This window comes from Urocitellus parryii, chromosome 5 (genome assembly GCF_045843805.1).
Source record: "Urocitellus parryii isolate mUroPar1 chromosome 5, mUroPar1.hap1, whole genome shotgun sequence".
NCBI classification, from domain to species: domain Eukaryota; kingdom Metazoa; phylum Chordata; class Mammalia; order Rodentia; family Sciuridae; genus Urocitellus; species Urocitellus parryii.
Genome location: NC_135535.1, coordinates 102,509,098 through 102,526,641, shown reverse-complemented (window position 1 = coordinate 102,526,641; position 17,544 = coordinate 102,509,098).

Sequence of the window (17,544 nt, the reverse complement as noted above, 5' to 3'; positions counted from 1 at the left end):
TTGTGTATCTGTATCACATTTTCTTTATCCATTCATCTGTTGGCAGGCATCTGGGCTGGTTCTATAACTGCAGCCTGGGCAATTTAGTGCAGTCTTTTCTCAAAATAAAATAAAAAGACCTGGGCTTATAACTCAGTAATAAGGGCTTGCCTCCCAAGTGAGAGTCCCTGGGTTCCATCCCCAATAAATACAAACAAAAATAAATTTTAAAAAATTATTAGTTATTCACAATACTAATAAAATAAAAGGCTATGCTATAATAAATTCGATTTCCAGCTGGCTATGGTGGCACACACATGTAATCCAGCTATTTGGGGGACTGAGGCAGGAGGATTACAAGTTTGAGGCCAGGCTGGGCAACTTACAGACTATTTCAAAATAAAAGTTCTGGAATGTAGCTCTAGGCTAGAGCACTTACCTAGACATACATGGTTTTGAGCTAATTTTTTTTTTAAGTACTTGTAGATGGATAGAATGCCTTTATTTTATTTATTTTCACATGGTACTAAGGATTGAACCCAGTGCCTCATACATGCTAGGCAAGCTCTCTGCCACTGAGCTATAGCTCCAGCCCTGGGTTAAAGTTTTGACACTATAAAAGAAGAAGAAGGAGAAAGAGAAGAAGAAGGGGGAAAAAAAAGAGAGAGAAAGACTTTTGATTTTTTTTTTTTTTAAGAGAGAGTGAGAGAGGGGAGAGAGAGAGAGAAATTTTTTTAATATATATTTCTTAGTTCTCGGCGGACACAACATCTTTGTTGGTATGTGGTGCTGGGGATCGAACCCGAGCGCGCTACCGCTGAGCCACATTCCCAGCCCCTGATTTTGTTTCATTTGTTTAATTCCAATCCTCCCCCCCAACTGTGTGAGAATTGAGTCCAATAGTCTAGGCATTTTCTCAGCTCCATTTATTACTTTTTCCTACATTCAGAACCTCACTAATACTTCATTTTTATTTTCATACAAGATTCTTTTTTGGGTTATAGTCAATAGAATTTTAATTTTTTCTTCTTTGTAGTGCTGGGGTTGGAATCCAGGGCCTCTTGCATCTAGGCAAATGCTCTATCACTGAATATAACCCTGGACCAGTGGTAGAGCATTTGCCTAGGATTTGTGGCTTCCTGAGTTTTCTACTCAACTCAATAAGGAAAAAAATTTTAAAAAAATTTTTACATTTATGTTTTCTACATGCCCTGGTGAAACTTATTCTGTTATTTTACATTATCAGCTCTGGAGTTATGAAGTCTTGTGCTTTCAGTGCCTTTGAGAGACAAACTCTTTTAGCTGCCAAATGATTCAGATCAAGGAAACTATTACGCCAAATTCATAAATTTGTATTAGTGTCTCATTCTTTGAGCTACTGGCCTTTTTCTTGTTTTGCTTTAATTCTGATTTTTTTTTTCTTATTGAACTAGATCTCACTTCAACATGAGTACAGTTTCTGAACTGGCAGGCACAGGGATGGAAGTTATCTACTAGACTGGACAAAAACATTACCCTACCATGAAGGTCAGTTGTAACCCACCCTCTTCTGCAGCAGTTTGGGTCCTGTGGTTCCTTGGTATCTTCAAATACCTTTTATATCAAAACATGAGGATGCTCACATCCCTTATATAAAATAGTGTAGTTTTAACCCATCTTCCCACAGACATATCCCCCCCCCTCCTGGGAATCCAATCCAGGAGGAACCTCATGCATGTGAGGCAGGTGCTCTAGCATTGAGCCATAATCCAGCCTTTACCTAGCTTTATAGCTGTACACTTTCAAGATCCCTTTAACACTTACCTGTTTATAAACTTAATTAAAATTCTTTAAATTAGGATGGAATCTATGTTTTTCTGTTTTTTGTTGTTTTGTCACAGGCCCCCTTGCTTTTGGGTGACTAGGAGTATGGCTTTCCAGGACTTAAAATTCCTACCATATAAGACCCAGGAGCTCTGCTGATTTTAATCAGGAAGGACCCCTTATATTTGTCTTTTTTTTTTTAAAGGGAGAATTTTTTTTAAATATTCATTTTCGGCGGACACAACATTTTCGTTTGTATGTAGTGCTGAGGATCGAACCCGGGCGGCATGCATGCCAGGCGATCGCGCTACCGCTTGAACCACATCCCCAGCCCTTATATTTGTCTTTTATAGAACAATCTCTGACCACTACACACTTGTTTTTTTCCCCCAGCAAGTTGTACATGTCTCAATGTTGCCACCTCCTGTCAAGAAGAGGAACAGCACCGCATCCTTCACGTTTTAGGCCAGAGCCTAGTGAAGACTGGGAAGTATCTCCCCTCTTTTTGCTGCTATTTATTCAGAACCCTCCTGCATGGAAGAGGGAGTGAGTAGCATTTATGGCTTAGCATTATTTACACTTTAAGTCAACAACTTCTATTACATTAACAATACTCTCAACTATTTCATTCCCCTTGTGATAAGGTTTAATTATATTCAATGATAATACATACTTCATGTTTTCTCCTCTTCAAACAGTATTGGTATATTGTGATTTCCTAAGAACTTTTAATTTTTATTAAATTTTTAAAGTCCTCAGGGCAAGAAATATATAATATATGTAATTCATGTGTGTGTGTGTGTGTTTTGTAATTTTTGTGATTGAATTCAGGGGTACTGTACTACTGAGTTATATTCCCAGTCTTTTTATTATTTTATTTTTTGTACCAGGAATTGAACCCAGGGGCACTTAACCACTGAACCACATCCTCAGGCATTTTTATATTTTATTTTGAAACAGTCTTGCTAAGTTTCTTAGGGCCTCATTAAATTGTTAAGACTGGCTTGAACTTGTGATCTTCCTGCCTCAGACTTCCAAACTGCTGGGATTATGGGCAGGCACCAAGCCCTTTTTATTTTTCAGTGTCTTGCTAAGCCACTGGAATTACAGGAACAAACTACCATGCCTCGTTTCTCCTGTTATCTTTTTAAAGCTTGTGAGATAAATAAAAATGTTGTGCATTTTTATCTCTAAAAATCGGAATTTGTGCCTTATCCATTTTTTGTGGAGCCTGTAATGGAACCCTGGTTCTTATACATGCTAATCATATATTCGATTACTGAGCTAGAGCCCCAGTCTTCATCATGTTTTTTTTTTTTAATTAACAGTGTTCCTGGAGGTTTATCAATTTTATTAGATGTTTTAAAGAAACAATTTTGGACTCTGTTGATTTTCTTTATTGTGTGGACTTCCTGTCTTATTGATTTCTTGTTTTGTTTTGCTTGGTGCTAGAGATTGAACCCAGGGTGTGGAGTGTGCTGGGCAAGGGCTCCAGCATGGAGTGACACACACAAGGAGCCACTTTTTATAAATCAACTCACTCTGTAGCAAAAAGCCTCATCCTCTATTATTTCTAGGAGTAGAAATCTGTGCACACGTAATCATACTTTTTAAACACAAAATTTGCATTCCCAGTGTCTCCAAATTTATTTCATTTTGTTGTTGAAGATTTGAAAAATAAGAAGAATGAAGACATTCTGAACAACCAATTAAAAAAAAGAAGAAGAATGATGAAGACAATTTTTATTGAATAAAGTAAAACTCCAACCATATAAAATGAGTTACCAGGAATATTTTCTTTCCCTCTAGCCTTTTAAAGTTTTCTCTTAGTATGTGTAGTGAATGATGTGTGCTTGGTTACATACATTTTAGAGACATCTTGGGAATCAGAGAAATAGCTGACATTCCATCAGGAAATCAGAAGCATCTGCCTCATGCCAGAAGTTCACAAACATCAGGTACACTGGAATCACCTGGAGAACTTTTAAAAATAGGCCGCTCAGTGGCAGAGTGCTTGCCTAGCATGTGTGAGGCACTGGATTTGATACTTAGCACCACAAAAAAATAAACAAATAAAAATAAAGGCATTCTGTCTATCTATAACTACAAATAATAGTAGTAGTAGTAGTAGTAGTAGTAGTAGTAGTAGCAGCAGTAGTAGTAGTAGTAATGATAATAATAATAATAATAGTAATAATAATAGGCTGCTGGTCCCTATCTCTCCGAGGTTCTGACTTGGTAGGCTTGGGATGGGTGAGAGAGAACTGCGACAGACAGATTTCCAAGTGACTTATGCTGCTGGTCCAGGGACCAATTACAGAACCACTGATCTGTATCATCCAGCTCTGAGCAATCAGGTGGGTTCCAGAGTCAAGCAGAAGTATGCAATTGTCCTCACAGTCTAATGGAACAATGTGTTTTGCACTCAAATTAGTAACTTGTTTTTCCTGTTACTAAAGCAGGGAATTTTTCTCATTGAAGTATATGAGGAGCTTTCAGTAGTAGCTGAAGTTTCTAGAAGCCTTTTTCTCCTTTCCTCGTTTAAGTATTACAGTGAAACGATCACAAAATTTTCATCCCCCATTAGAAATTGATCATTGTCAGCCAGGCACAATGGCATGCCCCTGTAATTTCAACTACTGGGGAGGCTGAGGCAAGAGTATCACAAATTTCAGGGCATCCTGGGCAACTTAGAAAGATTCTGTCCCAATTATGAAAAAATAAAAAGGGCTGGGGATGTAGCTCAGTGGTAGAATCCCTGGATCCAATCCCCAGGACTGCAAAAATAGAAGAAAGAAGGAGGAGGAGGAGGAAGAAGTAGAAGAAAAAGAGGAGAAGAAAAGGAAATTGATCATTGTCATGAAGCCACAGGGTCTGCTCTCCATAAAATGATCTCTGGAGATTTGTGTTTCAATAACTCCTCCTGTAGAAACTTCCAGCACCTAAAGCACCTGGCACTTTTCACTAGCCTATGTGAAAATACACCATCAGTATTTCTGCCAGTTAGTGAGGTATGGGAGCAGTGTTAAGAGGGTGGGGTGGAGTATTGGAACCGAAGAACTTATCAAAATTTGAGGAGCTCTCTAGAATGTTTGATAAAAGATCACTACATGGCAGACCTTTAAAATCCTTCAGTACATTTGTTCCATTGTAGCAAAGTGCCCTGTATTTTCCAGAATTTTCCAAAGCAAGGAACCTCTGTGTCCACGAGAATAGAGGGATTTGGGGCAATTTTATTTTCTGCTTCTATTACAACTTCTAGAAGAGTACCTGGCACATGTTAGGTGCTCAGTAACTATTTGTTAAGTGAATAATTAAAATTGAAATTCTTAAAACAATAAAAATTCATACTAGCATAATTTCAGTTATCTCAGTGTTCCATTACAACTCTGAGTGCATTTGCTCCAGAGGTTATAATTTTATGGCTTTCCAACTTCAGAGAAACACTCTGTGGTTCCTTGTAGGGAGCTGAAAATCACTTCTACAAAGCAGAGCATTATAAATAATAAAAAAAAAGCTCCTTTCCTTAAAGAATCGGCCCATCTTCTTATGCAACTTCAATAGGCTTGTAATGTGGAGAAGCAGGCTGGGAAAGCATGTGGTTTGCCAGAGGTAATGCTCTCGATTTCCATGTTATACTGTCTTCTTTGATTAATGAAAGATAAGGGGCTCTCTGGCCCTTCCACTTTCCTCCACTGAACCATATAACAAGAAGGCCTTTGCCAGATGCTGGCATCTTGAAATTAGACTTCCCAGCCTCCAAAACTCTAAGGCAACACATTTCTGCCCATTACTTAAAAAAAAAAAAAAAAGAAGAAGAAGCTGGGTCCTGGGTGGCCATACCTGAAATCCCAATGATTTAGAGGCTAAGATAGGAGGATTATAAGTTTGAAGTCAATAAGAGCAACTTAGGGAGACCCTGTCTCAAATAAAAAATAGTTTTGGGTGTAGCTCAGTGGTAGAGTACCCCTGGGTTTAATCTCCAGTACCACAGTGGAAGAAGAAAACATAAGGGAAGGAAAACATATTTTAAAATATCTCTGTTTATCCAATAACCTGACATATTTACCAGATTGGTGCCTTACTCCATTTGTGCTGCTATAACAAAATACTTGAGACTTTATAAAGAACAGAAATATATGCTCAGCATGGTGACACACTCCTATAATCCCAACTACTCAGGAGATTAGGAAGGGAGAATTATGAGACCCCATCGTATACACACAAAAATAAAATTTAAAATACCAGAAATTAATTACTTACACTTCTGAAGCCTGAAAAGTCTAAGAAGAAGGGAGCCAGCATTTGCTGTCTGGTGAGGTCCTGTCTCGTTGCTGCATTTTCAGTGGGGGCTCATGCTGTGTTCCTCATATGGCAGAAAAGCAGGTGAGCACAAAGGGCCTTCTTCAGCCAATTTATTGTATTTTTTGGTACTGGGGATTGAATGCAGGGATATTTAACCACTGAGCCATGTCCCCAGCTGTATTTACTTTTTATTTTGAGACAAGATCTCACTAGGTTGCTTAGGGCTTCACTAAGATGCTGAGGTTGGCCTTGAACTTGTGATCCTCCTGCCATAGCCTCCAGAATTGTTGTGATTACAGGTGTGCACCACCACACTTGACTTATAAATTTTTATTTTTTTTTAAGCAGAAGGAGTGCATACAAAACAATGACATAAAGTATAGTAAACACATAAAACAGTCACAGGGCTGTTTAGTACCATTGTTATCCTGTGCTGTACATAATTATGTGTGCTATAGTTTTTTTTTTTTTTTTTTAGCTCTTAGGAGCATACTGAGGGCCTCCATAGGCTAGGCATGTGTGCTGCACCACTAAGCTACATCTCACCCCTGGGCTATATCACATAACTGGTAGTGTCGCAGGATTGTAATTGATGGCGTTTTCCTGAGGATCTCATGTGCCTGCTAACTTCAATTGCTTTGTATCTAGGACATTCCTAAGAGCAAATGTGTGTGAATTGCCATGGGATGGGGCTTCTTCATTGACAGTCCACCCTCAAATCTTTTGGAAAAGCTTAGCAGTATAAGAAGATCAACATGGTGTGACATGGTGGCACATGCCTGTAATCCCAACTGAAGGATGAGTTAGGAGGTTCTTAAGTTTGAGGCCAACCTTGGCAAATTAGTGAGACCCTATCTCAAAAAAAAAAAAAAAAATTAACAGGTTTGGGAAAGTAGATGACTTCTAAAGCACCCCTGGCTTCAATTCATCATAACACAAAAATACAAATATAAATTGAATTTAAAAAAAGAAATTATCATGATTTTAGACATCTTGGAGAGATTAAAATGCCTCCTGAACATTGACTTCTCTTCAAATTCTGCATTGAGTCTTTGCATGATTTCAATGGGTGTGTGCACACAGCCTTAGACCAGGTTGGAAGGGGAGCCATCACATTTAATTTGTATTCATCCCACCCTGGGAGAGGGCTGTTATCTCATTCCACAGATGAGGACTAGGATACCAAATTTCCAAAGACACCTGCTCTGTCTGACCTCAGATCCCATGTTTTTAACCATTAGGGGCACTGCCCCAGGGAAGGTAGCACCCTCTGATGAGTGGGACTCCTCACCACCCTCTAGGCAGTCACCTTTGTCCCATACATGAGCACTTTTGTTATGTTATGTGGAGAGGACACATTCATCCTGTGTATGTGTCCTCCCCACAGGACCCATGTGCTTTATTAGGGGGTTCATATTCATGTAGTCAGTGCTAGTGGTGACACAGTCTGGGTGAACGGATTGAGCATGAAACTTTAAATGAGTCAACAATTAAATTTTATTACTACAACTTCTTAAAAGGTCAAACTAAACCTTAAAAATATCTGTGTCACAAAAAATAAAATGACAATTTCCAAGGAGACGGGAAAAACAGCTATATTGGGGGAATTGGCACTGGGTCACACTCAAGAGCTGACATGAAAGGAAGTTCCAGAGAATGTTCTAGAACAATGGCATCTGGAAAAAGTGGAGTGGGTTCTGGGTTTGACTGTTTCTGAAACTCCTATCTCTGGATTTTTGGTGCCTGGAATTGCTGTTGACACAGGGGAGGGTGGCTCTCTTTTAATAGATGTGCATACAGCTGGCTCAGCACTTACAGCAACTGGAAGACATGGTGCAATATCCTCTGGCTTGGTTGCTGGCAGCTGAGCTGCCTCCTGTCCACAGGTGTCACAGTGGCCTCTGGAGACTTGTCCCTTCTGTGGATATTGCCAGCCTTGAGCCATCCTCCAGGGTTGATGACTGATCTTCTTCCAACCCAGGGGCTATGCTATGAGCTATCCCAAATGTAAGAATGTAAATTTGGCTTTGTCCCTGGAGGCAGTTCCGTAACTTGAGGTGGCACTGGAGCTGCTGGAGAAAAGTCCCAACAGGACTATCTTTGCCTGGGCCTTTCCCAATTCACACAAGAATCCTCTGAGAGTGGCCTCAGGCCCTGACCCCACAACAGGGCGTTTTCCCAGACTAGCATCCACTACTTGCAGGATGCAAAGCTTCTTGTGTTCAGGACCAAATGACAGTTCCTGGTAGGACCAGAACCAATTCTTCCTCACACACTTTGTCAGCTATCCCAAGTCCCCTCATCAGGGCTCATACTCACTGGGATCTGGGTTCTCCAGCTGTGTAAGGAGTCTGTGGACATGAAGGGTCAGCTCTGATTCAGGCATGGTAAGCAGAAGGAAGGTCCTGAGATGTGTCAGATTCTTCAGTTTCAGGGACTCACCAAAATCTTCTGGATAGCTGTATAGCCATGTTTACACTACCTAGCAGAGGGTGCTGGGGTGGGGTGAGGCAGACAGCAGTCAGTGGCTTGGCTTCACTTTCCCCTGGAGCCCCTTAAGACCATTGCATCATGTGTTCCCCTGAAGTGACTGTGCATCCCACATGCAACTGGGCATGGAGGGCAATTTTGTGAGACAATTTGTGTATAGCGGCACCCACCCCTACTGTCCAGCCTCTAGACTGGAAAGTGTGGGCTATCATGGCTGGGATCAACTGTTTTGGGGAGGGAGCCTCATGGGTTCTGGATCTGAGCCCCCAGACACTCCTTTGCTCCCTTGGTGCCCAGAAACTGACTACAGTCCTCTATGTTCCTCTTCCTACATATAAAGCCAGAGCCCTCAGCCCTCTGCCAGGAATCACACAGGGATGGGACCTGGGGTTTGCCTAGTCCTCCTCTACACCGGCCTCCCAAGTGCTCCCTTCTGGAGACAGGAATCCTCCCTCTTGGTCCAAAGAACAGTCACTTCTTTACTTGAAGATACTCCTCCTTGACATCTGGATAAAGGATTCCATACATAGAGAAGGCCAGGAGGGTGTCATCTCTAACATCCTGTGCCGCTCATCTGCCTAGATGCCTGATGGGACTGCTGATTTCCCAGTGGAAGTGTGATGGAAGCTCATGAGGGGCTGGGAGTTTTATCTGTACTGCTCCCTGAATGGTAAGCGAAGCTCCTGCAAAGGTAGGGGATTCACATATGCCACGATGGAACCCAACCAGCTCCTCATAGATATCTCAGGGCTAGGGACTCTCCGTCCACACCAGGAGTCCCTGCTGTGGTTACATGTAGGTTAGGGCTCCTCTCAGATACAATCCACAGTCTCCTTCCCAAATGAGGACACTCTTTTGCCTGAGGCCTCAGAGAGATGAGGCCTGAGGCAGAGGACTTCTTCATGGGGGAGGTGACAGGCCCATAGGAGAAGCCCACAGCCCTGGACAGCCTGCTCCATGGGCCAGGCCTGAGGCAAGCTCTCCCAGGGTTGGTTCTCTACACACCCAGGGAGTGTGCTCCTCTAAAAATCCTAGTTGATACAGAACTAATTCAAGTTCAGAGTGATGCAGTTCATTCCTTACACTAAGCCAGGAGATGGCCATGTTCTTGGGCTTGGAGGTAGTATGCGCCTTTTACACAGCAGCTCTAGCACTTCCTGGTACTGGCCAACCTTTCATAGGTGTGCAAAAAATTTGTGGAAGTAGGAGGTGTTCCCACTCTGCAGGGAGGAACCAGGCTCTCTCTCTCTCTTTTTTTTTTTTAATATTTACTTATTTATTTATTTTAGTTTTCGGTGGACACAACATCTTTGTTTGTATGTGGTGCTGAGGATCGAACCCAGGCCGCACGCATGCCAGGTGAGTGCACCACCACTTGAGCCACATCCCCAGCCCCAGGAACCAGGCTCTTCAAGAGCTTCTCCAAGACATGTGCTTGGAAACTCCCCACTGGGCTGGGCACATCCACCAATGGGACATCTCATCTTTTCCCTAGGTTGGGGGACCAAAGAGGGACGATTCAAACACGGAAACAGTAGCAAACTGCAAAAGACTCACTGCCATACAGTAAGTGAAAATAACACAAGATGATTTTTCTCTATATTTTCATATTCTTTCATATTCATATGAAACACACACACACACACACACACACACACACTGGGAAGGTCTGGGGTTATCCATGAGTTGCCCTGTGTTCACTCCTGGTGTTCTTGGGGAAAACAGCCAGAGGCATTGGGGCCGATCACTGACCTAGTGCCTCCATACTTGGGAAAGGCCCCTACTGAGGTCTTTCCCAAGGCCTGAGCATCCACAGATCGGTAGATAACAAACAAGAACTCATGAGGGAATTGCTGTCTCTACACAAGTGAGCAGATTGAGTTTGTCTCTGGACTGCGAGTGCCTGGCTACCAGGGTTCCAGTTTCTGTTTGTCCATTACCAAGGAAGTGAGTCTGCTTCCTTGCAGTCTGCTTACCTTGAGCCCATTCCTCACACAAGATGGTCCCAAAGGGCTCCTTGGATGCTGGCTGCTCCCCTCTCCCCATGCCATATGCACAAGTGGACACAGTTACACCAACACACTCTGGCCCACTGTCCCCAGGCATGCCAGAATGTATCCAACACCTTAGGCTTGGAAGACAGAGTTGGGTTCAGACCAGCCTCTCCTTCTGGTCAGGTATGTGACACTGGAGAAGTCATTATGCCTCCAGGGACTCTCTAGCTTCTCAACATGTTCCCCAGGGATAATTCTAGCATCTGCTTTTGAGATTGTCATCAGGCATATGTGCCTACATTTTCTTGTACTACCTGTAGAAATCTAATGCTGGAGTCACATGCCAGTAGTGCACAAACATACAGATGACACAATCACAGGAAAGGGAGTGACAAGGAATGACACGCACCTCTATCCAGATCTGAGTCCCACAGGGAGATAGGGAAAGTCACTTCTCCTTTTGGCATATTTCCCACTCTGTACCACTGGAGGTTAAGTGACCGATTTTCAGAGTCTCCTTCTGCCATAGACCTGCCAATGGCTTCCTGTGAGATTTAGAATTGTCCCCATAGTCACATTGTATAATGTGGGCACCCCACAATAGCTCTCAAGCAGTGTGGGGACAAGTGCATGGAATACTGCATACATGGCTTATGTGAAGGGCGTCTGAGTGGCAAACTGCTTACCCCACAGATACAGCCCTGGGCATGAGGCTGTGTGTAGCAATCCCTGCGCTTGCTCCACAGCCCGCTCCTTGATTGGTCGCTGCAAGGACAGTTAGCCAGAAGTTGTATTGGTGGCTGCCTGTAATCTGCTTAGCTACTGCCTGAGTATATAAACATGGTAATTGCACAATAAAATCAGACCTGCTTCCTGCTTAGTCTCCAGAGGTCTTGATTAGCAACTCGCAGCAACACTCTCCTCCACCCTGTTCCATGGACCTCCTGGCTGGATGAAGAGAGCCCACGCAAAGCAGCACAGGATCTTGGTGCCCAAGACCTGTAGCCTCCTCCCTGCTAAGTGGATCTAAATCTGCATCTTGCTTCTAAGAAACAGAAATCAACTAAGGTCATGGGATATCACTTCCATAGTCAAGTTATGGAAAGTCTTTTGTGTTTTGACTCTCTCCCACCTTCTTCTGTATCGCAATTCATTCATCCTCCCTGTAGGTAATGAAGCTGAGACATTATGAGAAGCCCTGTGAATAGACCCATGTACATCCACCCAACAGAACAACACTCAGGCTCAGACACACTGGATGCTGCGAATAAGACAAGAATGAGGTCAGAGATAGATTCTCCTAGCTCATCCTCCAGGAAACCACAGCTTCAGTCCTGATAGACCTAGAGACACAGGCACCACCTGAGCTGATGTGGATCTCATTGCTCAGAAATGGTGACATCATCATTGTCTGTGGCTGTCAGCAGTGAGCTAGTTGGATGGTGCTCCACAGCAGTGGACAACTAGTGTGGTGACTAGGCCCTGGGTCTCCCTCCCCCTCCCATCTTGGTTTAGTCTCTCTAAAGCCACACTGGCCTTCTTTCCAACATCCCACCCTGAGAAAGGCACTTTCTGCCCAGTCTCTTCATGGCTGAGTCTTCTTCATAACATTTCTTCCCCAATTGATCAAGGCTGCTTCCTCTTGTCATTCTGGTTTCAGCAGAAGTATCACCTCACTGACATTCTCATACCTCCCCCTAGTTTCCCCAGCCTAGCACATGCAAGACACTGGGTTCGATCCTTAGCACTACAAAAAATAAAATTAAAAAATAAAGGTATTGAGTTCATCAACAACAACAACAACAAAATGATTAGGGAAAGCTGAGTGATTCTTCTGTCATGTCATAAAATCTTAACACACTTACCTATATTTAAGAATTGATACAACCACACAACTTCTCACCCTGCCCCCTGCCCCTATATGAAGCACGATACCAGACACATGTCTCAGTTGCAGGCATGTGAGGCCCCAGTGAGAGAATCAGACACCTCGTGCCTGTGGAAAACCTCAGACGAAAGTCATCGCCTTTGGAGATGGGATAGGTTTCTGAAGTCACCAGGCACTCCACAGCAGCAAGCAGAAAGGGAAATGTGGATGAATTGGACAAGGTTAAAATCAACTGTGTTACCATAAAGAGATGGAGAAGACAACCTGCAGAGTTAGAAGATGGTTGTAGTGGATGATTGCAAGGGTTGTTGCAGAACAACTGTACAGAGATACATCATTCAGTGGGACTCTGAGTGCTAAGGTTGCTGCCCAGCAGTAGGTCCCTGCACAAGCCATCAATCACCAGTGTGACTGAGCACTTGAAGTCTGGCCAGTGTGCCTGAGAGACAGCCTACTGCTTGTGAATGGGCAAAGATCTGAGCTGGCGTTTCACAGGAGAAAGTCCTGGGAGGATCAGAGCAACCAGAGGAAGCTGCTGGAACCAGTCCAGGGCCATGGTTCCAGGAGCTGTAGCAGGATTGAGGGGCATGCAGCTCCCTCCAGTGTGAGTTTCCCAGAAGAGGTCTAGCCCTCAACAACACTGCCCTCCACCAGTAGCACTCAGCCTATGTAAATGGGGTGGGACTCAAAGGGTGACGTGGTGAGAGAACCCCCTACAGAAGGACATTGCTGGCGTAAGTCCAGAAAGCAGGCCAGGCTGAGCTACTGAGGGATGCTGGATAGCTGGTAAAGAAAGGAGAGGAGGGGTTTCCCAGGAGCCAGCAGGCCCTGTACTCCAAATGGGGAACATGGTACTACACTAGTGTTTTCCCTGTGCTTCTTAAGCTGCAGGCGTGCTGTGGAGCTGCCTATTTTGGAATGATATATTTTAAAATAAATCAACAAAAGTAGTGGTGAAGAGACTTTCACACGCTGATATTTATTCACCTAAAACAAAAACAAACCAAGTCAAACTGGATTGAAGGAAACTGTTAAAACATCTCAAAGCCCATTGGCTAAAACTCAGAGCAGATACACACTGAGTGCATAACTGGCCTGCTGTTCCCATCCCAGGGGGGGAAGGCAAGCTCACTGTGCCCACTGCCTACACACTGCTTTGGTGGCCACAGCGATGGAGCAGAAGGCCTGTCCCTTTGTTCATAGGTGGCATCATCTTATAACCTGGAAACCAGGTGACTGCTTATTTTTAGAGTTTTTGGTTTCAAAGATACAAAGAAGGCAAACATGCAATAATCAATAGCTTTCTCTTTTAAAGTATGAAAAATATCTCACTCCCCCCAAAAATCATCAGTCAAATGCTTATTCATAGATTTGCAAGAAAGACACAGAACCTATATTAGAATCATAAAATCTATTTGGAAGAAATAACCAAAACACTAATATAACTAATGTATAATAGTGGAAAAACTTAACATTATTATAAAGCTGGTTTCCAAATCAGTGTATGAACATACTGCAGCCCAGTCTGAGCACAAATGGCTTATGTTTTTCTGAAAGTTGGTCTTGGAAGCAATAACTTATAGAAGGAGAAAAGTTCTGAGAGTAGCCAGTACATTTCTAAAAAGGAATATTAGTGAGGAAGGACTTGACTGGTCTTGGAGATACTAATCCTTCTAGTGACTCCAGAAGGGGACGGACAGTGCCCTCACTCCCAGAAGAGGTCCAAAGTGCATGTGTGGGCATGAGGGGAGGCTTATTCAGTAGCTGGCCTGCTTTGGAAAATGCCATCAGTGAGCATGGATTTCAGAAAAATTAAAGCTCTGCATGTTTTTAACTATGAAAGTTGCAAAAATCAGGAGAATGTTTCACTAGCCTTTGAATAGGGTTGTCTTCACAGGCAAGCTTGGAGGCCTGGGGGCTAGAAATGAAAGGGTAGGGGCAAGATCACCAGGCCAGGGGTGGGGTCCTCCCTGACTACTGCAGCTGAGTAAAGTGATTAGAAATTTAAACAGGAGGAAATGTAGGCAATGAACATGAAGCCTTGTCAACCTTGTGAGTAGATGTGGACTTGGCTGATGGAAAGGAACACTCTATCATCAGATGCATAGACCTCTATCTCTTATGACACCTGGTGCTGTCAAAGATGTGGGGAAATGGCACTTTCAGACCTTGTTGTGTGAGTGCTAGTCACTGTCACAGAAACCTATTGATGGCTGAGAAAAATTTTTAAATATGTCTTTTATTTCAGGGGGTGGTGTTGGGAAAGAAGTGGAGGTGGTTTTGCCTTGACTATTACTGAATCTTCTACCTCTAGCTTTTTGGTGTCTGTGATTTCTGCTACCACAGAGGGAGGTGACTCTGTTTACAGAGATGTAGACACAGGTTTCACTATCCACAGCAACTGGAAAACATGGTTCAATATCCTCCAGCTTGGTTGCTGACAGCTGAGATGTCATGGTGGCCGCTGGAGACTCTCACTTTCCCTCTGTTGATGTTGCTATAGTTGATGTGTCTTCCAGTTTTGATGATTGATCTTCCTCCAGCTCAGCAGGTGTGGCTGTGAGCTGCCCCAAGGGTAAGGATGGAAATTGGAGCTCTTCTGCCAGAGGCATTCCTATAACTTGAGGTGGCACTGGAGCTATAGAAGACAAGACCCCCAACATGACTGCCTTTTCCCTGGGCTTTCCCAATTCATGCAAGAACCCTAACCCTGAGAATAAACCAGCTCCTGTCCCCACAATAGAGGTCTTCCTAGATAGACGAGGGTCCACCAGGCTCGTCTGGCTTGGAACCAAATACAAGTTCCTGGTAGGGACAGCACAAGTCTTCCTCACACACTTGATCAACCCCAGATTCTCATCACAGGGCTCAGACTCACTGGGATCTGGGTCCTCCTGCTGCATAAGGAGTCTGAGGATGTGGAGGGTTGCTGAGGGCCATTGCCAAGTAGAATGACGCATCGAAATTTCCTTGCCAGCGTACCCCATGTTGCTTAGAGGAAGGACTCGTGGAAATGGACTTGCCTTGGACATTCGCTATGACATTGCATGTATGTTTGAGAAAGGTGACCCTGCTCAAGGACCAGGGTGGATCTAGGTTTAGGGTGTATCCTGCAGGTTTTAGGAAGTATCCTCTCCTTGGGTTTAGGGCGTTCCGGGTTTAGGACAATCTGGGTTTAGGGCAGTTCCAGGTTTAAGGTTATTCCTGCTGGGAATAGGGCGTATCCTGCTACCTGAGTTCCTGTTGAGTTCTCGTGGAATTGAGAAAGTATTTGGGATGTGAATTGGGCAGAACTTGGATTTCCCCAGAACGTGTTTGTTGAGGGCTGGTGTGAGTTCGGGAATAAAGAATTGCTGTTTGAATCTACAAGGTGTGTGGTGGCTCGTGATTCTGTGCCCAGCCAGACTGCGGCAGAGGGTCAGCCCTGATGAAGGCACTGTGAGCTGCAGGAAGGTCCTGAGATGCTTCAGGGTGTCCACATCAGGGGACCCCAAAACATCTTCTGGAGATTATATATCTACTTATCTATCTATATTAATGTTTGTTTGATAGAGCACAGGGTTCTGTGGAGTTTGGAGTGAGGCAGGCAGCCATCAGGAATTGAGTCTCTCCAAAACCTCCCAAGGACCCCTTCATGATGGGCTTCCCAAAGAGTGCCAAGCGGTCCACATGCAGCTGGGCAAGGAGGGCAATTCTATGAGGTGTGTCTAGGTGGTTCTCCAACTTCTGTCTAGTCTCTATATAGGAAAGCGTGGGCAACCATGGCTGGGATTGGCTATGCTGGGAAGGGATCCTCACAGGGACTGGCTCTGAGGCCTCAGCCACTCCTCTGCTCCTTGGGGACCTGATACCCCACCACACCTCTCTGTATTCCTCCTGTAGGCAAAGCCATGTACCTTAGCCCTGGGCTGGGAATCATACAGGTGTGGGACCTGGGGTTTGCCCAGGGTCTTTTACACCAGCCTCCTGTGTGCCCCCATCTGGAGAAAGGAACCCTCCCTCTTGGCCCAAAGACCATTCACTTCTTTACTTGAAAGTATTCCTCAGCATCTCCCTGGAGGTTTTCATACCTAGAGAAGACCAAGAAGGTGTCACCTGTTCCATCCCATGCCCCCTACCTTCCTAGATGCCTGGTGGAATTGAATAACTTCCTGATAGTAATGGAAGCTCTGAGGGCTGGTTTGTCTGCACTACTTCCTGAATGGTAGGCCTCTGCTTCACATACATTGGAGCCATGAATGAACCCAACCACCTACTGCCTATCTATCTCAATGCCTGGGTCCCCTCAGTCCATCCCAGGGGTCCTTCTTCTGGCTACATGGAGATCATGGACCTTGCTGGATGCAATCCACATACTCCTTCCTGAATGTGGAAGCTGTTTTTCTGAGGCCTCAGAGGAGTGAGGCCTGAGGCAGAAAACTTCCTCAAAGGACTGGCCCATAGGAGAAGCTCGGAGCCCTTGGCAGGCTGCTTCACAAGACCAGGTCTGAGGCAAACACTCCTGGGGCTCATCCTACATGGTCTTCTAAATACCCAGCAGGGTTCTCCTCTGAAAATCCTACTTTCCACGGAGCTGACTGAGGCTCAGAGTGATGCCCGGCATTCCCAGCACCAAGCCTGGAGATGGCCATGTCCCTGGGCTTGGAGGTGGTATCTACTTTTTACACAGCAGCTCCATCGACATCTGTGTATTAATCGAATAATGGTAGTTGCACAAAAATTCGTGGACAAAGGTGGTGTTGCCTCTTCACAGGTGAGCACCAGATGACTAATGATGTCCTCCAGAACAATTGCCTTGAGTGTTTCCACCAGGCTGGACAGATTCACTGGTGCAACTCTGTTATGTTCATCCTAACATGGGGAACCAAAAAGGGACATTTCAACATGGAATCAGTAGCAAATTACAAAATGATTCACTGCCATACACTCAAATGAAATCAAAAGAATTTTCCTTCTTTTTCTCAGGGACCTCTCTCTCTCTCTCTCTCTCTCTCTCTCTCTCTCTCACCCACCCACACACACACACACATGGTTGTGAGGTCCGGGGATATCCAATGGGGAATCAGAGTGGTGAGCTAGCCTAAG